Below are 24,437 nucleotides of genomic sequence, written 5' to 3' on the forward strand. Positions count from 1 at the left end.
GATTTTCCGCTACATACGAATCGACGATATAACTATTCCGATAAACCCATACATTTTGTCATTCGCGCTATAACCATACATTATATTAAAGCGCCATTCCTACACTTATATATTTTACAACTATTGTGTTTAATTACTATTTCCAAAAGTAGTTACAATTTTAGGTAATATACCAATTTTCAAATTTTGTTACATATTTTTTTAAATAAATATTTCATATTTTATATACATACATATCATATATACATACCTACATATCGCTTGTTTGTATATTTTCTAACTTAATATCACAGCTCATTGGTTTTTACATATATAGAAGCCTACATCAATATCGGTATAGTATCGGCAAAAGTAAGTATCAGTGCCCCTTGTCCAATACATATGATCTTATGAAGTTATTTAGTTAATTACTACATACATAATGTATAGCACATTGACCCTGTAGCTGTAGTTGGTCACGTTACCTCGATGTTCAGTCGTCGATACCGCTCTCGTGCAGGAAGCATCTTCAACCACGGCACACAATTACAGTCACGCATCGACATTTAAAATTATACGTATACATAATATTTTTTATAATCAATCTTACATCTACATAAGTAGAATAGATCGGAATGTTATCAAAATAACTGTAATTTTCTAATATTGTGTACATAACGGAATTGATAAGATACCAAAACATAAGAAACTGTTTTAAATTTTTTATCTGTCGATCTATAAAGACTTGACACCAGCTGAACTCATAACGATAGGACTTTTGCGTAAAGTAAAAAATACAATGGTGTAATCGACTTACTTATGTGTCGCAACTAAACATTTAGTTTTCAAACTTTTACGCCTTGTCATCACAATCAGACAAAACCTCGGAATTTCTCTATGACAAGAACATTTCGCAATGACCTCAAAAGTGTGTTTCATAAGTGTAAGTGACAGCTATGGGTAATTCCTATAAATAGAAACATGGGCACATCCTCCTCACTAAATAAAATCACGTATGAAACGTAACGTAATTCCCATACTAAGTGGTCCGTGGATCCTATTATCCGTGTTAATACGGAGAAGATAATCTTTTTGCACATATTATGAATAAGAAGTATTAAATGTTAACATTACTAACATTTTAAATGCGTCTAAGTATACAAAAGAAATAATAACTTTTATTTATCGAGCATTTAACAGTGGTTGTAAACATGAATGTAACGCCAAATTGTAAGAAAGCATCATGTGAAATGAATGCGGCCAAATCATAATCTTCCAGGAACGCTTGGAGGCATTTAAGACAAATGTACAGTGAGATCGTAATATTACGTCAGACAATCTTTAGTTCATTCTTTATTGATGCGTCTCAGTACGTGTGGATTGTTTCGTCGTGGGCGCTTCACTTACGCAATAGGATATTTGGCAAAGAAAGCGTCGTTAATACGACAGTCATGCGGAGTACCTGTCTACGTATGTAGCACAAACAAGTCAACACGAACATCATTCAAAATTATTGTTCGTGCAAATGTTATTTGCATGTTTATTGTATTTTGACTATGGTATCACGCGCTACCGCTATGTACTTTAAAAGTTTTAGGAGTAACAAATCGCTATTAATAACTAATTTTTCGTAAGTGTTTATTGACTAAGCTGTTTTTAGGATTGATTCATACATGCAGACAAAATTAACTTAGAAAATTAAATTTATATAAACACTACTGTTTCTATTTCTCTACGAGCTTTTGCCCGCGGCTTCGCTCACGTTACGAAGTAATATTTTCATCCCTTTTTTATCCCCTTGCGGGTAGAATTGATTAAAATCCTTTCTTAGCGGATGCCTACGTCATAACATCTACCTGCATGCCAAATTTCAGCCCGATCCGTCCAGTGATTTGTGCGTTGATAGATCACTATGTCAGTCACCTTTGAGTTATATATATTTAGATTAGTTGAATGATATTGATTGATATATAACTCAAAACTAAGACTTTTATTATACGTATAAACTACTTGTCACGATCTAAGCGTGGGTTGCAGTGGTCACTCAATATAAGGTAGATTGCCTCGTAATAAACTGATCACTTCATTCGCTCATTTCCATAAACTAGTGTACGTCCAGTTTTATCGATTTATCGATACAATTTTACCGCACCTACTCTACACAAATAAAGGCTCCGATACTGATGACCAGACAACCAGACACCCTGTAGATACACTCTTTTTTATAATATAGGAGTAGCAGAGGAGCATGCAGTCCACCTGATGGTAAGTGCCTTCTGCCACCCATGGACATCTGTAATCAACCCTAGATAGAATTAGATATTCCTACCTGAGGTCGGCTACAGATGCGCCGCTACCCCTGAGGACTAAGCTGGAACGCTTTGGAAAAGTATGCCACACCCTTCAAAAGGAAACACAACAGAGCCTAACACTGCTATTATTAGGTAGAAATAGGTGTGGCGGTGGTGCCGCCGGAGTCGAACCACAAAGGGTTCTACCACCTTCAAAACTTCAGATTTAAAGAGTACATACAACGAGTATGATTAAATCGGAAAGGTACCACGGTCACACCTATTTCTAGTGTAAAGCAGTTATTTCGATGGATGGATGTGGATGAATGGGACATGGCACATGAGACGATCATCTCAGATTATCTCCACAAATTATTTTGTAGAGCGTAGGTACATGTACCAAGTATGTTATGTTTGTTAAGCCTACTAAGCTAGTGGTGTCAGTGCCAATTAGTGTAAACAGATAGTGTCGCAGACTCCCCCCTCCCCGTCCTCCCCTGCCCCCCTCTGACGCGTGGGAGAAACTCAGGCTTGCGCAACATGCGTTTGTTGCTTGCACTTTCTTTGTACGACAATGTTAGCTCGACGTCAAACGGATAAGGATGGGCCGCTATGCAAAGCATAATCGTAAATCTTCACATACGAAAGAATATAAAATCCCTAGTAATTTTTGTAAAATTTTGTATGTTTGTCATAATGATGATACTTATTGAATTATTGTAGTTCAAGGTGCACTAACATTTAATTATATTACCGTTCGATTAATCAATAAATTAAATAGGTGTATATATTTTTATATGTACCTAATAATTTGATGTTGATTATAATTGCGACAGATTTTTAACCTTTGCACGACACATTTGTAGACAATTCTGTAAGGTCTTATTTCTGGGGGCATATCAAATTTAAAAAATATATCAATTACAATATTTGCGTAAGAAACTTTCATAATACGAATTTCTCAACTTGCTTGCTTTCGCAATTGAATTGGCAGACTTCACACACCTTTGACAATATTACTTATACACAATTTTAGACACGCAGGTTCTCCCATACCATATATTTTCTTTGAGTGTATAATCAACCTAATATATTTTACTACCCCAAAAAAGCGGTCAGATGACAGTAAGGATGGAGCCCTTTAACAGAAGGACAGGTTGACGAGAAAACAACGGAGTCTTATTAATAAAGTCACGTCTTTATACTTTATGTATATAATCTTACAAATTAAAGACCTTGTCTACGATAAAACCTAGACTATACAGCAATCTCTGCATTAATTTAAGAATGTGTTGAAATTAAAACCAATATAAATTACTATAAATAGATAACTCTTAAGAGTAACCAAGTATCTAGCGGCATTTCCATTAACTTCTATTAAAATGCCATAAAAACGTTCACGTGAGACCTATTAACTATAATAGGATAACATCATAAGATGTCTTTAAAAAATTCTATCGCTAAGAACTAACACGAGTCGTGTACGAACACGTGATAGAAGATAATTGTTTAATTAACACACGGCGTTTAACTTCAAGATATCCTTGAAGTAGGTACGAGAATTACTTCAAGTCACGTTTTGTTACTATTCTAATATGAAGGAAAAGGAAGATTAGACCCAGAGGCAGGTAATGTATACGTAGGTATGTAAATAGACAAAGTAAGACACAAGAGCTTTTTCGTTGCCAACCGATTTTTTTTTTTTAAGTGAATCTTCTAATGAAAATTGGTCATTCATCTTTACAAACCAAAAATAAAAATCTATTAGATTGCGAAACTCGACGATACAATGTCTATCGGCTGTCCCCAAAGACTGCGACTTTATTGTTCATTTTTTAGCTATTTAGTCTTTTCCAAACATAACTGAAATAAAACGAAATGAAATATTGTATAGACCTACATTTTTCTTCATATTCTAATACATAGTAATGAACACTCCCATTCACTACTTGTTACTTTCTATATATTTTTGTATACCGGAAGATTCGGAAAGAAACTTAGCAGGTTTTTTTTTTCATTATAACAAATGACAAATGGCTGAATGAATACGGACACAAACTTATCCAAAAATAACTTTTATATTTGCATAAAAAATAAAACATACATAGATAGTATGTATCTACCTATAAGGGTGGTACGGCATCTTAGCGATATATATTTTTTAATTAAAAAAAAATAGACCACACTACGGCAGTATGTCATCAAACATATCAACACGCGTTTTATTCAATGCTCAATGAAAATGCCAGAGTACGTCTACTGTCAGGAGAATTAAATCTTAATGTCTTCCTTACAACTATCCTCAAATGTGAAGGACGAGCGTAAGATTAGAACGCGGACAAGGAAAATGTCAACAAGATACCCAATGTCGGATGTAATTAAATTATATAATTTAAATTGAATTAAATTATCCAAAACATCGTATACAAAATATTAAAAATGCAGAAAATCGACAAAGTATGAAGTGAGAAATAGAAAAGAACGACAATCCCACTCACATGAATATATATTAATATGAATCTGTTACGTTCATGTGTATCTTTTAAACCAATATAGGTAATATGTTTGTAAACATAAAAAATCAATACCTTACGTTCGACTCTTACGTACGCAAATCTGATTTGTCGAAATAATGTGTATCCGTATTAGAAATAAAATATTTATCATTTCGTGAAAAAAGACCTGGAAGGCATGTAAAGTCTATCTATCCTTACTTGGCCAGTGTAGTGGATCCTCCTCGCTCTCAGAGGAGAACCGCGCCCAGGATTACTACCATCTCTTAACACAATATTATTTTAATCATACTTTTACTTTTTTCGCAGGAAATTTAACGTTTTTAGCAAAATATGACAATTTCAGTTGCTTTTATACAATGGATAAGCGAAAAATTAACGAGTGTTTAAGTTTGTTCAACTATGTATGACGGAATGTTTTACTGTTTTAAGGAGGAAATAAAACTTTTCTGAACTATGATGGTTTTTAAAAGATGGTGGTAGGCCCCCAGCAGTGAGACAGTAATGGGTTAAGGGCGAAGTATTAAGAAGGAACTAAATTAACTGGTGCAGGTGCACGGAAGCATCCGGTTTTCCTGTCCATTGTGACACTGAGGTCGGCGAGAGGTCACCGCCGGACTCAAGGTAACGTGCCGGCACCTGTGCTCATTTGTAAGCTATTCTTTGAACGTGAATAAAAACGATAAATACATAGGAAGTGTCTGCCTCGGACCAATAGATTGTCGGTCGGAGTATTATCCATATGTTGAAATAACTTCGACTCTGGCGATACTGTTGTCTTAATTAATGATATCGAATATTACTTTAACGTACCGAATATTCCTTAATTCCACCTAAAACGACCACTCACACTTATAGAAATGTATTATAATGACGAATTCGACCCAGAAATATTAACAAAATATTTTTATACGTAAACAAAAATTTAATAACAAAATATAAAATAATTATTGAATGAACCTCAAAAATATCTTAAGTTAAATAAATTATCCTTTATTTTTACAACTTTTGTGACATAATTATGTGCAACTATGAAGTTTATTCAACCTGTACCCCTAGTATGAGTTTTAAAATGTGCACTTGCGAGATCGAGCCGAGTGCTCGGGTCGTTGGTCCGAATCCAATGCATTGGTAGTATAAGTTGTCGGAAATGCACAAACGAGCAATCGCAACTCGTTGACCAGGCGCTCGTTGACGATGAATGTTTTGTCACCTTCATACGTACGCAAAAAAGTGAGACGAATATAATCCGCCATTTTGACAATCTTGACTTTTCATGGAACGTTTGAGGCCTTTTTTTTCTTTTTACCGCGCTAAATATTGATCAACATCCTATAAACATAATGCCAAAGCAAATAATATGACATATATTTAAAGAAAATTTAAAAGATATATAAAGTACTTCATATAATTTACAAAAAAGAAATTAACGACGCTTTGCTATTAATATAAATATTTATTTTAAATTTATCACTACCATAAAGATAATAAACTTCTTTGTCGTTGGGATTGACAGTTTGACTGTCATGTATTGTTTATTTAAAAAAATTAAAAACTTTTTAAGTGTCAGTGTTTATCATCTTTCATAGTTTTTGTATACTTTTAAAATAAAAAACAATAAAAAGTCTAAGAGAATATTATAACCACTACGTTTTAAAAAGGTGCTACTCAATAAAAGTATAAAGTTGTACTTTGTTGAAGTTGAAGTTCTAGTTGTGTTGTGTAAGTTTAAATAATGCTGGAATTCATAAAATCGAGTACCGAGTAGGTGAGTACGATCATATTTTCTACGTATGTATATGTGAAACGTTTCTTTATACTTTCATTACATTAGCCCCACGTAATTATGCCTTTTGTTTTTAGACACGTCAGTTTAAATAAACCAGCTGCTGGCCCCGAATTTATAAGCCGGTGTGGAACATATTGGCGTTAAAATTGCATGTGCACTACTCACATTAAAAGATAACAAGTGGATTGTAAAAAGGTAAAAAATCAATTTATTTTTATTTATATTATAAATATTTACATGTTTTTACTTAATAAATAAATTTGAAACACAAATGATGTTGACTGAAACATTTCTTATTTTATTAAACAGAGATGATAATATGTATTTGCATATCCTTTGATTCTGTTTATTGTTTCCTACATAACTTTTTAACTGGTTTACATGTTTTTCTTTTATAATGTTAATACATTTTAGTTGTATAAAAAAAGATATAAAATATGTTTCTAAACTTTCAAAATTAATATTTTAATTATACTGTATAGATTGACAGTTATATTAATACATAAGTCCCAATAGGGTATGCAAACAATATGTTACAATACATCAATCAGTTAGGAAGCAGTCAAATTCAGAGTAGTATATAAATTATTTGTTTTGTTGTTTATTTAATTATTCAAAATATTTCATCCCCTTAAGTAGACTTTATAGTCTACCTTGCCACAGTCATACAATAACAAACACTTATAAATTGTAATACTCCCTGGAATAAGCTTACTAATTATTTTTTACTCTGTTTTAGTGGAACTTGTCATCCCCAACGGCATGCTGAAATTTTTGCCTTCAAAAGCTGCATCCAGAATTGAAACCCCACCAGTTGCAATTCAAGGCATGTCAGGCAGTTGTCTCCCACCTTTGGACTCACAAGGGAATTGTCACATTTGAAAAAGAGGATAGCATATAATGTATCTATACTAAATGTCTATGTCAAATATCATTCATAGAAATAATGTATTATAAATTATTATTAGCTACCTTGTAATAATGTCATTAATTATAAATGTTTACTTAAATATAATATTAATGGAATGAATACTTTAAAAGTAATATAATGTTTATACAAAAATATTATGTTATATTTTTGCCAATTTAACTATCTTCCATTTGAAAAAAACTAAAACACGATCAAACTTAGAACATTATATAAGTATTGAAGTTAATGTAGATTTGTGCAATAGCAATAGAGATAGGTCAGCTTCTAATATTTCCCCAAATTGATTTATTATCCATTAGTTTATTTTATAGAAATTATAGAAAAGGATTTGGAACTTACTTGATAACATATTATTTTTTCTTTTAATAATTTACTTTTCTGTTAATAATATATGTTATTTTTTTTTATTTGTCACTTATATTATTTAAATAGTGAATTTTATAATGTTGATATTTTCTATAATGTTATTAATCATTTATTTTGTTACTTACTAATTTATTCATATTGCATCACTTTATGATACAATCTTTTTTAAATTATCAATGTATTTATTTAATTAAATATTGCAGTGATGATTTCCTACAATATTTAAAATTTAATACTATAAGTTTATTGTACATGTAATTTTCACTTTTACTACTAACGTTTTTATTTGCGATTATGTTTATTAATCTTTCCTATTTTTTAATGACATAATATTTACTCACATTTAATTGTTGATACTAATAATTGTATAATATACATTTGTTGTAAATTATTAATTGTAAATTTGATTTTGAATTCTTTATCATTTTATAATCTAGAATTTCATTATTAGCATTAAGTCTTTTTGATGTATTAGTGTTTACTTTGTTGGTACAACTTTTAAATAACTAATAAAAATAAAATAAATTTGTATGTTTTTATGTTAATTATTTTTTTAATAATAATAAAGTTGTGAGTAAACAGTTACTGTTGCATATTAATGTAAAAACAGTCTTCAGTCACCTCTAAACACATACTTTGATACTAACTATAAATTGTATTAATATATTGCGTTGTACCTGCAACTTGTATTATAATAAGACATAGTTATAATAAAAGATTAATTCAATCTGTAGCCTAACAAGAAAATAAATCAATTAAAAAACAAGAACTTGCATTATTTATTACAATTTATTAAATATTTTTATTACAAAATTTACAATATACAAGATAATGCAACAAAATATGACGATAATGTGTTAGTATTTTATGGAATGTACCATGGCAGTTTCATAATTTGGGGGAAAGGATTCGAAATTAAAGTAGAATATTATTCTTAATTATTATTTTATTTAAAGGCGTCTGAGTCTGAATTGAATTGAACTATAAGTCCTATACAAATACACATGGACTTAACACTAGAAATGCATTAATGACCTTCATATTTCGATGGAATTTGCCAAAAATTTTAAACTGATTCTTTCTATAGGTAGATGTAAAATAGTAGCTGTATTATTCAAGGGGGTACTCTGCCATGTAGTAGACATCCTGGACACAACAGGGAAGGCTCATCAGATGCCCATTATACCTACACTTCATAGCTGCATTATCTGAAAAATAAAATATAGATATAATACTTATTTAACATTGATTTTATGAATTAAAATAACTCTCAAACAAATGTATCATTAAATTCCACTTCACTTAATTTGTTGTTGAATGCTAGTATTCTACTTAAATAATATATTTTGGTCTAATTACTTTATATTCAAAGACAATGGTCACCAATTGTACCTTAGGTTATTTTCCAATGTTGTATTTGTTACTTTTAATTTGGTGTTCAACAGTTTTGTATTCTATTGTAACAGCTTCAAGGAAATCAAATGTTACTTTTTAAATTATACTGAGTAGTTAGATAAATCAAGGGATTATAAATAGAAATATAAACCGGTAGCCTTTAAAACCTTTGTAACTTGAAGGCTTAGTCTTCTTTGATAGGTGAGTAATTAGGGACCCAAATAACATTCTGGTAGTATGGTAACATGGAACATATCCAAGTGATGGCACTTTGTAATAAATAAATTACCATTTAATATATAACACCGATGATAATGTACCTAACGTATAACTTATAATTTCTCTTTACTTGCCTTAGTCACTAGCGTCATCCTTGGTAAACTTTTGAGGTTGGTATTTTCCACGGCACAAAAGTAGTAGTTTCCCTCTATAAGAAGCACAATAATCAAACTTCTTTGAATGCCTGGTTTGCTTGAATTTGGTTGTAATCCGGGTAATATGACATAAGTTTAGTACGATGCACTAAATCGTTCACTTTCACGACAGTGAGCGTATACACAGCCTCCTTTATAATTCTCGAAGCATAATATGACCTCACAACATAATTTTTCAACACAATTTATTAAATTTATTTAGTTTTTTTTCAATCACAACACAACTCACGGTTTAAAAGCTACCGAGTTCAACATTTGCTCGTAAACGACGTCCGAGTCGAAAATGACGTCATTTTACTTTGTAAGAAATGTCAAATGTGCAACTTGTACTACCATACCACTCTTTATCGACCGTTTACGAGTTTGCCTTACTCGGTCAAGCGAGTCCGAGCTCGTAAACGGTTGAAATATAAAACTCATACTGCCATATTTTAGTTCCAACAAATTCCGCTAGAGGCGCTGCTAGGAGATGTATGGGCGAGCTCGTTAACGAGCAGCGAGTCGCGGAAACGTTAAAAACTCATACTAAGGGTACTGATACATATATGACAAATATGATACTAAAATTGACTGTAAAAATCTTATAAATATACCTCATAATATTGCATCAATTGTGTTGGCAGTACCTAAAATTAATTTACATTAATTTTCATACAAAAAATATTCATAACAATAAAGCACCAAATAGGATCAAATGAATTAGTTCCAAATATCTTTCAATTTTAAAATAAAATGTATATAAAAACTGTTGGTATTTTACGAATGCTAACAAGAAAACCAATCTGGTTCAATGGTTAGTATCTTTTGTTGTTTAATTGAATTTGACAGCGAACCATATCGCTTATAAATTGGAAAAAAGAGAAATCATTCAACTCGAGATTTGGTAATTGTTTAAAAATAGATTAATTTTTTTGTTGTTTAATTGAATATGCCTCGCGGTAACCTCAAATAACCCTACATTTTGAACTTCCGCAGAATCTGAAGAAAGCGAATAGTTGATCTGCCTAGCTTAGCAGCGAAAACTTAGCTTATCAATCGAGCAGTCCGAGGTTCAAATACCAAGCTCCTCTGTCCCACCATCTCCCACCTCTGCTGCTATACTATGTGTAATGTATTTTGTATATAAGTTTAGATACCTGTCTGTTTTATATCATATTTACCACAAGGTCTATATTACTACACTATGTTGCTTTTTTATTTTTGTATAAAAACTCAAGTGTTTGATGCTAAATACTCCACACAAATAACCGCTAACATTATTGAAGTGATTATCTCGAAGGTTTTGCATGAAGATCTCATCAAAGGTGACTGTCCGTACTTCACCTGGTTGTTTAATGTACATCTATTAAATGCAATTTTACGATAGTGTCATAGGTTACATGCACACAAATTATAGTATAATGCACAAGGTCTCTACCATAACCTTTATAAAAGGTTTTAAAGGTATAAGCGTTGTGTAGGTATCTGAAATGTTTCTACATCGAATAATATGACATTAAATTGTATTTATGTACACTTTGGCGCTAGGGGAAACTCATACACGCACTTTGTAACTGATATAAAATCTCTAATTCGTCTTAATCAGAGCATAAAAATCCAAATTAAAGTTTATAAAACAAGTTCAAATATTTTAGGAATAGATTATTATTATAAAGGCTAGTCTATATAATTTTTGCATGTTATCTACATAATATAATTAATTATCCATAAAGGTACTACTTTATGCATAAGTATTTACTTTTTATTAAATGCATATAAAGAATAACTTTTACAATTACAAGAAGACACATTTTGGTAATATAATCGCATTAGATGCAAATAAAAATGGAGTAAAATAGAATTACCTTTAATTTACACATTAGCTCATTTACCGAAAGACTTAACACGTTACGTTGGAGAACTTGGAGAGGATATTTCGTAAGCAACCTCGGCTGAGCGTGACTCAGAGCGGATCAGACGACACCTACAAACATTTTATACGTATTTATATAGAGTACTTAATACTAGCTTCTGTTCGGAACTCAGTATATACCCTTACCATGAGTTTTTAAAACATCCTACAATTTTACGTTACGTTTACTCAATCCATTATTCTGTTCCGTTTGCTTTAGTAGAATGAGTTGTCGAAAGCGCAGCACGGTAAGTGAGTACTGAGTAAACGTAACAATAAGTAAGTGCTCGAGTGACGATGAACTTTTTGTCTCCCTTACTTGTTCGCAAAAAAGAGAGACAAAACATAAAGCGCCATCAATTTCGACATTTAATGTTACGTTACTGACACTATAGTTCTGATACAATCCACTAGGGTCGCTGATTGAAAATTGTATGGGCAAATACGTACACAAATACCAAAACAGTCATATTTGTCAAAACGTAAAAACTCATGGTACGGGTACAGTTTGCATGATCTGCGGGAATGTACGTTTTTGGACTCTGGCTTGACCTTTGGCTACGGAAGTAATATGTACCTATTATCCGTACAACGGGATGAACTATTGAAAATCTATATGTTATGGTACTCGTATAATAGAAATGATTTACTAAACTTCAAGTTATAACATAAGCTTACAAAGCTTTAAATGAATGTGGTAGAAAATTCCCGTAAAAAGTTAAAAAAGTATTTACTAGTTTTACTCAACAAGTACCTATATGGAATTTTAGCAAAAATTCTTACTGTATTTGTAGATTTCAGCATTCCAAACTTGTCAATTAAGGCTTGTTTGTCATGAATAACATAAAATAAGACGGTAATTGAATAATATTTACACTCATCAAAAACTTGAATTTGTCTATTCATATACAAATATTTATACACAAATATTTTTAATTTTAAGCTATACAATATACATATTGCATATTCATATTTCAATATTATCAGTTCAGGGTCAAGGCTTATAATACTGGTAACTACAATACAAAGGTAAGCTGGTTTTACAAAATGACCAACGGTTTGTTCGTACCTACCTACTTGCAATGAGGTTCTGTTCAAATCCTAACTGCATTGTCCCACTAAAGGATTTTCAGTTCTAATAGCAGTCCTTTAGGTATTTTAGGGCTAAAATATAGTCTTTGTCACTCCCTGTAATCCTGTAATAGTGTTTTATCGAAGACGATCAACATTTATCAAAAAAAAACTATAAAAATACAAAAAAAAAATGTAATTTTAAAAAAAGGAAAAAAAGGAATTTACGCCACGAAATCTTTATTTTAATAATATTGAAGAGAAGGTTAAACATGTAGAAAAATGTATTTATTCACTGTACCGCTAATTTCCGCTAACATATATAATATGAATGTCAAAAAACTTCTAATCGCCTCTTTAGTATTATTTTATCTAAAAAATAACCGGAAACCGTGAATTATTTCAATGCATCCAAACTTACGAAATCATAACACTCAACTATCATAACCTTGTGTATTTTACAACTTTTAATTACGACTATAAGATAAATAATAATTGCTAACTGAAACTGTGGCAAGACGTGTTATGTGTTGAATTGTTCTCGTTGGTAGGCTGACCCGACGGTGATCTGGTTAGCCGGCAGATAACAATCGTAACAGAAACCGAGCTCAACTAGTGGGCGTTGAGGCGAACTTCCATCTAAACTATTCAACATTTCAATTTAGCCTCTTTGTAGGCTAAGTGACAGTAGGTTAAGCTGTTAAACATGAAATGGTCTATTTTCCAAGATATTTTTTACTGAGTTCCGTTTAAACTTTTAAATTAGACTTGAAGTTACACATTTTTTTAATCAAAATGTTTTTTCAGTTATCGATTACAATGAACGAGCAACTATAGCAATAATAATGATTGATTTGCAATAAGAACCGTAAAGATTTAAAATCGTGATGAATAAGTAGTATTGTTTGATTTACAAAAATGTACCTGCTTCACCAACAATTTTACATAAAAGAATAAATTAGGCAATGTCGGTAGCTATAAATAGGGCTTAAAATTAATGCAAACTACCTACTTTACAATAGCTATTCGGTTACATTTCAATTACTCAGTTGCAGACAACGTTATTGCTATGAGAAATATGCTTGTCCAACAGGCATTGCTCACTTTTTAAACGTAGAAACGCTATATCCAGATTGAGTATAATACGAGGATTATATGCACTGAAGAGTTTATTTTGCCTACAAACGGCTGCTAGTGCGCAAACGGCAAGTGACTGGAAACTTAGAAGGCTAAGAAATCAACTATCGTAACTAGGTAACAATAGCTCGCAACGCGTTGAGACTGAGTCCTTTCTATCGATAGGATATGAAATTGCCTATTCGATATCACGTCTACTATATTACAAATGTCAATTCAATATAGTTTTTTGGTAAAAAACCGAAGCCCATTCATTTTTTGTGGGACATTCAATTCATTCAATTTGTGTCAGATCGTGACAAAAACTTCGTCGAGGCAGAACAGATGAATAGCTCTTACTTATAGTATGTATACATAAATGTTATCTTTTGAAAAATTCTCAATACATACCTTAGAGGCTTAAATGTTAAGCCGTCGACAGAGTTTCTCACGATCTACGATAAATCGATAATAATAATAATCTTTATAACTCTTCAAATAATATAAGTGAAGTGTCTGTTTGTTTCAAAATAATTCTGCTGCTCTCAACCATAATATATTCCTTCATTTTCTTCCTTTTACAACATTTTCCATTATATGAAATTAAAATTCAAAACAATATATTATTGAGATAAGCTAAAAGTTCAAACCAATTAAAATTTTACTTTTTTACATTATCTTAAAATGAGATAAAGTGCATCGTTTTATATTTAGCTTTGCACTCAAATATTTTTATTTTCGTGGTAAACTTAATTACATTTAAGCCATTTTGAAAGATGATTGAAGCAATACCGCCTGACCGGGTGATACCACCGCTACTTTTATTTCTAGTATAAAACAATTCTTGCGATTCGTTGAAAGGGTGTGGATGCTAGCTGAAGTACATATGAGAAGGCCATTTTACTCCTTAGTAATGTCAACGCATCTGCTATTAGCTTCTAGTAGAACCCCTTTTAATTACAGCACCCTTGTATGCTACATGTTTACGTATTTGCCCATACCTTTCCAATCAGCGCCCCAGCGGACTGTATCAGAACTGATTGGAAATGTATGGGAAATACGCAAACAAATACAAAAACAGTCATTTTTGTAAAAACATAAAAACTCATACTAAGGGTACAGTTCTCCATGGACGGCAGTGACCATGTACTATTACATCGACGACATATTCTTTAACTAGTTGTTTTTTATTAAATGTGATACTGTGAATCTTTTAAAGTGTTATACCCAAGCGTACGACGTCAAAAATAATTACCTCAAATTAGCTTGAAGAACACACACTCAAAGCTGGCCTTGTGTTAAAATAGGAGGAAGTGCAAACTATTTATAATGTTATGCTCCGTAGAAGTCAAATAGAAAGGTCAGCCAGTTCTTGACTAAGGTCTGCTTCCGACAAGCCCACTCTCTCGACTCATAGATCTTTATTTTTATAACATCATTATTCATATAATATTCAAATCATAAACATAATATTTAAATTAGTATCTAATCAGCTTTAATATTCAAACTTTGGAATTTAGATACTGTTATCAGATATTCAGTCATGGATTGAAGGGTGTGGTAAGGGACATGTACTTTTCCGATGCATTCCAGCTTAGTCCTCAGGGGTACTGTCGGATCTGTAGTCCTCCGACCTCAGGTGACCATGGGCGGCAGTAACCACATACCATCAAGTGGACTGCATGCTCAATGATTAAATCCTATATTATAAAAATTAAAAAAAAAAAATTGTTTAACGAAGGTACCGCCACCGTGGTCTGTCACGTGTACCCGTCTAGCACTGATCTGAAATATATAAAGAAGTAGTTATATTAAGGTTGTAACTCGCATGTCTCACCATTAAAGGTGACTGACTATTAGACCATTTTGCCCAATACAGCTTATTGTTTTTTTCTACGGCCATTTCGGGGAAATCGTAAGCGCTACGAGATCCTGATCCGGCTTACATAAATAAAATGTATTCATTATATTTTTTCAATGAATTATGTGTTTACTGCCTTTCTTGGAATACTTAATTCAAATCTTTTCACATGTAGGTGTATATGTATATTGTATGTACAATAATTAAGATTAATGGATCTAGGATTTCAAAACACCCACGTTTTCCTAAGGTATTACTTGTACTTATTTATACTAAAACTCGGATATTAACGGAGTAGATATTTAAGTAATAACTTGTCCTATTTTACACGGTAAAAATTAAATTAAATATTGCATTCACTTACACAAATTTCTACCCAAATGAAATTACAAAGAAATGTCGTCATCATAGATTGTCACATATTATGTAACATCTACTTTGTGGTTAGTTTCTTGCACCTAATCTAAGAATAAATAATGTATAAGCCACTTTTATTTTATTGCCTATTCACTATGCTTGGATGCAATGGTAGATTGCAAGTGACACCTAATTTAGTAAGATCTGTAAATGATTGAATCGCATCGAAATTTCTGATTGCACACCACTTAATTCACACTCGATAAGAATAAGTGATGCGAATTACCAGTGCCGTCACGTATTGTGCGTCACGCGTCATACGTGAATCCCTGCACGCTTCAAACACTTCAAACATGCCTCAAACATCACGCCAGCCCCCGACACTACGATCACATGTTTGAAAACACGTCCTTCATTCTTCATTCAATGCCTCATAATATTTTCTTTTATGTCTTTGTAAATCCAAGCGACAGCGACATTGTTCAACATATTACTTCACGTTACGAACAAAACGACGTGACTAAAACACATTTAGTTTTAACATTGTGCCTGTGACATTGGATAATGTAAATTACTAATCAACTCATTGACTCTTATGTAACAGTTTGATTAAGCAGTAAATATAATAACGGGTTTTTCGTTTTGGTATTTAAAAAACAAACAATAAAATTAGCGATAAAACGGCAGTCATTTTGAAAGCTTACACATTTATGAATTTTATTTATTTCTATGCTTACGTATTGTTTCGAAATATTGATTGGATTGATATTTTGTTATCTACAGTGGCATCTTCTATGCCAATCGACATGCCTATCTTCAGAATTTCTGTCAAGACGTCCTCTATCTATTCATCGGGTCTCACGGGTTCATAGATTTCCAAAGTTTGGAATCATGCTGATTTCCGCGCGATAGTCTTAATGAGACAACGCGAACGAGCAAGTCGTGAACGACAAAGGCGACGCCAGATAAGCCTCGCTACGTGAGCCGGCCGCGGCCGCCAGAACCTTGAATACAACCGCGCTCCTTCCCTCGATATAATAATAAACCGCTCAGTCCGTCCCGAGCCTTTACCGATACTACACGACCGATATATTCGAATATCAGCCAGCCGAAACTGATTCTTATGACTCGCGCGATTCGTACGAACAATGCAGCCCTCGCTGTCGACTCCCGAATAAAGTTATAGTGGTAGTGCTGTTCCAGTGACATAAAACATATCATTAGTGCATTATGCATACTGTGATGATTGTGCCAATTATATTTGTGCCATATAACATTGTAGCTGTTATTTTACCAGTGAAATCATAAGGTGGGTAGAACGGTTCAAGTAACGTACCTATTGTCCTGCTGACACACTCATAACTGTACAAAAATATGACTAAACAAATTTTAATACTAAACCTGTTTGTATACACACTATACATTGCATTCGTTCTCATTTCATGGACAAAGCTTCGCTAATTATAAAGTAGAAAAATCTAAGTAAGGTTGTTCATATAATTATCCTTAATACGTTTGAGGACATGTTAATTCTTCTAAATATCTGACAATATTCTTATTGTCTATTTACTATTTTTGTCTAACAAATATAGCACCTAATATATGGTTTCATCTTAAAGTTACATGGAATGTTTCGTAATTGTAAATGTAGAAACATCTACAAAAGTTTTTAGTAAAATTGAAAAATACCTCACAAGGTAGGGTTACTTTAGAGCCACAGGAGCGACCTAAGGGCCCTTACAGATACTATAAAGCAGAAACAGATGCGTTACCGCCACCTTGTGTCCTAATATGGCTCTTCAGCTATACCACCCTCATTTAGACACTATAACCTCGTAGCGCAGTGGTGCATCTACCGGTCTGCCAAGCGGAAGGTTCTGGGTTCCGGGAAATACTTAAATAAATGTAGAATAATTAATACTACTATATTTAAGTTATATTGATAAGTATTTTAAAATATAGATTTACAATTTACTGAGGCTAAGGAACAATTTTAGCTATGTGACATTCATATATAACCCAATTGGGGAACTATTATTAAACGCAAGTGAAACCGTGGGACAGAACCGCTATATTATAAAATAAAAATATCAAAAAACTGGACTAATCTACTTATAACCTTTACAAATGTCAGATATTGGAACCCTCTATTCCAATACTTACATAATAAAAGATTTTATCGGATATATACGATTGGAACCTTTTATTTAAATACCTCTAAGACAATTTTTCACGAAGATATTCCACATTTTGTTCTATGTTATACAATTACAGAATAAATAATGAGTAGTATTTCTCATTTTTTTTTTAATTCCATAAGCTTTTCGAGCTGTAATGCGTACCAAATGATTGGACACACACCCAACACACCACAAATATAAAAGAGGGAAGGCCCTCTGATGCCTTCGGGTAAAAAATATGTATATCTATAATAGTAACTTTGATATCTTTTTGATTTACTAATCCTAATAAAGTTAAGGTAATTCATAATATAAATAACATAACATTCTGAAATAAAGTTCCGTGAATAGATTACAAAAGATTACATAATACTACGTTGCCCCATATAAAAATTATACGTAAATTAGTCTTAGTTATACTAATATGTTAATTGCTCAGTATTACACATACTTTTGTATTTAACGGTAATTATGCATTAACTTCAAACTACGGAAACGTAATGCTTTGTTTCGGTCGTATAAAACTATAATAATTTCCTTGTATTTTATAATCTTAGATACACAAGTTTATTACAATTACTTCACATAATGTGTAGTGTTTAAGTGCTACAGTATTTTTTCCTTAACCTGTCGTAGCAGGACTGCTACGACTTATTGCAGCTACGAAGCTACGAATGATCTCATTTCCTGTTAGTTAAAATCACTTTTATAATAAAACTCATCAATTACAATTTATAGGTACTATCTTTAAACGATCGAATTTCGAGAAATATTCTTTAATTTAAATAACTTAAAGTTATATTGCTCGTTCGTAATTATTCACCGTCTTGTAGGACCAACCTTTCTACATCCGATACTTAAATATACCTTTTATTTCTAGATATATAGCGAAAATTTCGACCTTAACCTTAAAGTTGTAAGTTGCAATAAATAAACACATGTCAGTCAATACATGTACTTGTAAACCATACAAAAGAAAGAAATGATGAACATGAAGCATGTAATCTTAATCTTTTTGTTGTACCTGTATCGAGGTGAGGTGAGATATACATAATTATATCCCTTAAGGAAAAACCCGACTGACAGCTGTATGGTTAATCATCCAAGTATAAAGGTTTATCATTAAAGCAAGGTTATCGCGTCCATTGTGCCGACATTTGAACATAAGGGTACATGACCAAGCCTGATTAATTTAAAACTTTACTAACTGTGAACCGCGGTTTTGCACGTAATAAAGTAAGAGATCTAGATAAAAAAAAATCTAGTAGTTCCAATTTGTGGTATTCGATAGAATGGTCTCATAGTTATTTATTAAAACGTTGCCAACATTATTTACACATTTACATTTTCAATTAAACATTACAAACAGTCCAAGGTAAGAACTAGAATAATTATAGGCAACGACAGCATGAAAACAAGACATCCAATTACATAAAAATAAAGTTAAATTGAATTATATTCACATAAAGTTAAATTAGAAATAAATGACAAAATAGAGATTATTTATGACATAAGATCAGATATGAATGTTAGTGCAAATAATCTTCCTAGAAGTGAAAGATAAGTTTAATTAAAATCGATTCAATAAAGTCACGACATAATCAGCAGTAAATATATTTTACTGAAGATAGAAGCAATACCTTTATTTACTTCTCTGCCACTATTATGCAAGTTATTTAATATACTTCAAGTATTAGTCTCTACTACTAAAGTACAATTTGCCAGATTTAAGACATCATGAAAGACGCATGTCTTGTTTGGGGTATTTAGAGGATTACAATTACCACTCGACATAACCATTTATTACTGTTATTACATAAAAACCATTCATGCAACAGCTACCTCAGTACAATAAAGAAAATTAATAGATTAATCAATTTGATTGCCTTTTTGCCGCTTTTAATAATCAATCTAAGTAAACTACATAATTAGAAGAAGATTGCTCTTCGCACGGTAGATTTCGTGAAGATTGTTGAAGTAAATATTCTTTGAGCGTGCGAGTTGAATGAAATCTTTTAAACTGAATACAATAATAGATAATAGATTTGACATAAAAAATAGAGATTCCTATTGACGTCTACCAAGGAAATATCATTGCATTAATAGATCGCATGACCCGCATTGTCGTATGACATACGGTTACTGCTACCGCCATACCCGTTTCTACCTTATAACAGCACATACAGCGGTGCTATGTTCTAGTTTAATTTATGCCAAATTAGTACTCAGGAAAAATAACGTATTTGTCATCCTTAAACAAGAGTCTTATTCCATTTCATCATCAACCCATTACTGTCCCAGTCCTAGGCGCGGGTCATACCTTTGAATTTTTTTTTACAAATCACTCTGGTGTGCAGGTTTCCTCACGATGTTTTCCTTTGCCGTTTAGCAAGTAATAATTAATTTCTAATACGCACATAACTTTGAAAATCAGAGATACGTGCCTGGGATTTGAACCTCGGACCCCTCGATCAAGAAGACGAGTTTCTTAACCGATAGACTATCACTGCCGTATGCCATTTGGATTTTATAAAGTCTAAAATGTTTAAAAATATTATTTTCTTGAAATTTTGAACAGAATAGACACGCTAGTTAAAGAACGGTCAATGCGATAGATCAGGCTAGATTGCTTGCTTGGCCTTTGAGCGGCCTCGCGTGTGCGTCACGCTACATCTACCAAACTGAGTGCCCGCGGAAGCCAAGAAGAGTCCATTCAAAAAACACCTTCACTTTAGGTGACCTGCATCTGATACATTACACATCTTACGTTCACTCAAATGTTACGAATGTCTGAAACATGACAATGCTTTTACGTGTTTTACGTATTCTCATGATGTACAAGTTAACAAGTCTTGTTCCGGCGTTGTGCAAGTACTCGTAGCGTAGTGGACAAGGCTGTGAGGCGAAACTTTCGTTTTAGAACTTGGGAACGGGGAACTTGTATTATTTTCTTTATTATGCTGCCCAAAATTCGCATATCTGTGTCATCTGAGGCGAGAAACGAACAAATCTTTTAAACATTTTTTTAACTTATTCAAAATATTATTTCATTTCTGTCCGTAACATTCATGGTCTAGATGAGTCATTGTTCTGTGTAATCCCCTACAAAGTAAGAAAAATGCTAATAAGGTTTTTTTTAATTTCTTTTTTCTTCTAAAATATTTTTTTTTTAAATTTTTCCATTCAAATATTAATATCTAAGTAAATGAGAATGCTCATTTATTCTGGAGTTTTTAGTACAGATTTTTATAAGTTATGCTGTTATAGTTCCTCTATCACTGGCATATGAGTCATTGTTATTAGCATAGATATAACAAAGTTCTACAACCGAATCATAACAATATCGTCATTTCCGCGACTACCGCGGACTTGTTTAACACTCTAGTGCTATACATTTGTTAGCTTGTTAACCAAAATACGCGAATAATGAAACATTTAGATTAGTTTTTACAATAATGAAGCAGCAAAAGAACATGCAGTCCACCTGACGGAAGATGGCAAAATGGCGCCGATGATGTCCATGACATCTATATATGTATGTATATATATAAACAAGCAGACTCGGCAAACTTTGTAGCGTCTCAAAATTTATTTATCAAATATATTTCGTATAAAATATGGCCTATGTTACTCGTAGATAATGTAGCTTTCGAATGGTGAAAGAATTTTTAAAATCGGTCCAGTAGTTTTTGAGCCTATTCATTACAACCAAACAAACAAATAAAGTTTTCCTCTTCATAATATTAGTATAGATGAATAATCCATCCATCCATCAGACTTTTAAGGTACATTGCTGGACAGAGGCCTCCCCAAATTGGCGCCACTCCAACCGGTCCCGTGCCCTTTGAATCCAGCGGTTTCCCGCCGTCTTCTTCAGGTCATCCTTATAATGTTCTAAAGTAGGAAATTTAATAAATAATTAGCTTATAAGTTAGATACATGAACTTACGTGTACTATGTACCAACATCTTATGCCAATGACGAAGATATTACCAAGACCTCTTACTCATGTATTACCTCATAAAATTTTCCTTTAATATTACCTAGAGAGTGATAGTATTTTTAATGCACGTAATTTCTTACGACACCCTTACAATTAATTTGATGCTTTAATGTCATTACAATCTAATCGTGAGATTATTATTAAACCACATCTAAGAATACATCCATTAACGTCTTTTTAGTCTTTGTAAACGCGAAGGCAATCGTCAAAAATCTTGGCAATCTGGCATGTTATTAGATACAAAATTGCGATTATTCCGCGAGTTAAAAACGTGAAGCATTGGCAATTATTATACAAATGACTTGTAAAAATTAGTGGTATGGTTGAAGCTATGGATTTGAACCAATGACTTTTTATACTACATCTATGGTTTAAACCCGGAACTTCAAGTGATAGGTAGGTGTAATTAAACTTGCTACAGCGATCTTGTTCAATAGGTTAATGTTGCCTCCTGCGGCAATGTATTGTAATACGGTGCATGAAAACTAATACTAAGCATTAATTCATATTACAATCTGGTTGTAACATAATAATTTATCTATGAACACGTCCATAAATGTTTCAGTTGTTATATAGGCGAAGACACTGGCGTTATATATAAGCATGGCATTAATGCAAATCTCCAATAAGAAACTCGTTAAAGAAACAAGCAAACTGAAACAAAAGTATATATTACGGACAAGGTTATTAAAATTAAAATTATGATATTTAAACCCGGAACTTCTCATATGACAATACTATTAGGTACTATAGGTAGACATAATTAAGCTCTCGCTAAAGCAAACTAGTTCAATAGGTAGATGTTGCCTTTTACGGTATTTTGTAATATAATACGTACCAATTCAAGATAATTCGTATTCGAGTAAAATTATTCCTCAAAAATTAATTCAAATTACCTACATCGCTGCAAAACAGAAAATCGTTCAAATAAACTTTTATAATTGGTTCAGAGCTTGCCTCAACGTCGTTCCAAACTCCAAACCATCCGCACATATTAATTACGACGTTATCTGTTCAAACAGACTGCTATTCTCTTAATTCTACAGCTATCTAACTCAAGTATCTAATTACTGGGCCTTGGCTCGAATACCGAGTGTCCGTTGTTTTTGTGCCAGGCTGTCATTTGAGAAGGTTGTACCGAAGCACTCAATGCAAACTTGTTACAACGCTCGAAGTTAATGTCAGCACCAGTCACTTGAAAAATGACCGGCTCACAATAGAGGACGATGATCCATTTACATCCGTCTACAAGATTTATTGGATCGCTTGTATATGTAGTGTTGCCTGTAATACGATGAAGTTGCCGCTTTCGATTTATCATTATGAAACTTGTCTGTCAAACAAGTGCGTTAAGCTAATTTGAATATATGGTTATACTCGAGCATAGTATAGAGGAGTAGCAATATTGGTCTCCTTATTTTAAATTGAGTATACTTTTTGTAATAGACGTAACAAACAATGTCCATTAAGACCTGTTAGTACAATTATAATAGACATTACTACATAAAAATATATTTAAGGTTAAAACCTACTACTCCATACTTTACTAAATACGATTTTCCATTCTACAACGGGATATCCGGTTCAAACGGTCCTGACAATGAGAAAACAATATTAGTCATTTATCGATTATATCCTACTCTGTACGGCTTGAAGCACAACCGAAAAATTGTAACCTAATACTTACGAATATTTCATTAGCGTGGTGTCAAATGTCGTGACATTGTAATAGCGGAGATTTTACAGACGAAATTTTGTTGACTATTTTAGTAGATGCGATATAATGATCAACGAGGAAAAAGATCGCATCAAAATGCACGGTACATTAAAACTTCAATCTACAACTATGAATTACGAAAAGGTGCGGTCATTTCGTCGCAATCGAACCACAAAATATTCTACCGCCTTCATAACAACCTGATACTCAAACCTGAAGAGGGATTAATAAGCAACGTATCTTTATCAACGATCAGATTACCTATAAACATACGAACCGGTACGAGTATTACGAAAAAGGAACAGCATAATGTTATTAAGTACTAATTGGTAATGAAGGTGGTAGAACTCTTTGGGGTTCGACTCCGGCGGCACCACCGTCACACCTATTTCTACCTAATAACAGCAGTGTTAGGCGCTGCTGTGTTCCGGTTTGAAGGGTGTGGTAAGGGAGACAGATTTTTCCGAGGCGTTCCAGCTTAGTCCTCAGGGGTAGCGGCGCATCTGTGACTGACCTCAGATAGGAATATCTAATCCTATTTGG

General features: G+C 32.6%; 1 protein-coding gene and 2 long non-coding RNA genes across 5 annotated transcripts in view; 2 read left to right on the plus strand and 1 right to left on the minus strand.

Annotated features, from left to right (window-relative positions):
* mol (dual oxidase maturation factor 1 mol) overlaps nt 1-24,437 on the plus strand; it is a 68,201-nt gene that overhangs the window by 24,224 nt on the left and 19,540 nt on the right. The window contains exon 1 of one of the 3 annotated variants that reach the window (XM_073093196.1): nt 16,903-17,303. The exons of the other annotated variants lie outside the window; for them this stretch is intronic. The gene's annotated coding sequence lies outside the window, so the exon portion shown is untranslated. Of the gene's footprint in view, nt 1-16,902; nt 17,304-24,437 lie in introns of those variants that run through there. 3 annotated transcript variants of the gene reach the window in all.
* Nucleotides 6,332-8,638, plus strand: LOC140757471 (uncharacterized). Its single transcript, XR_012103986.1, has 2 exons — nt 6,332-6,767; nt 7,312-8,638. It is a non-coding gene; the product is annotated as an uncharacterized LOC140757471 (long non-coding RNA).
* LOC140757470 (uncharacterized) lies at nt 8,798-10,247 on the minus strand. Its single transcript, XR_012103985.1, has 2 exons — nt 9,618-10,247; nt 8,798-9,077 (listed from the first exon to the last, which is right to left on the minus strand). It is a non-coding gene; the product is annotated as an uncharacterized LOC140757470 (long non-coding RNA).

The sequence above is a fragment of the Epargyreus clarus genome, unplaced genomic scaffold (assembly GCF_041222505.1).
Source record: "Epargyreus clarus isolate Ecla_fem2 unplaced genomic scaffold, WU_Ecla_fem_2.2 ptg000004l, whole genome shotgun sequence".
Lineage (NCBI taxonomy): Eukaryota > Metazoa > Arthropoda > Insecta > Lepidoptera > Hesperiidae > Epargyreus > Epargyreus clarus.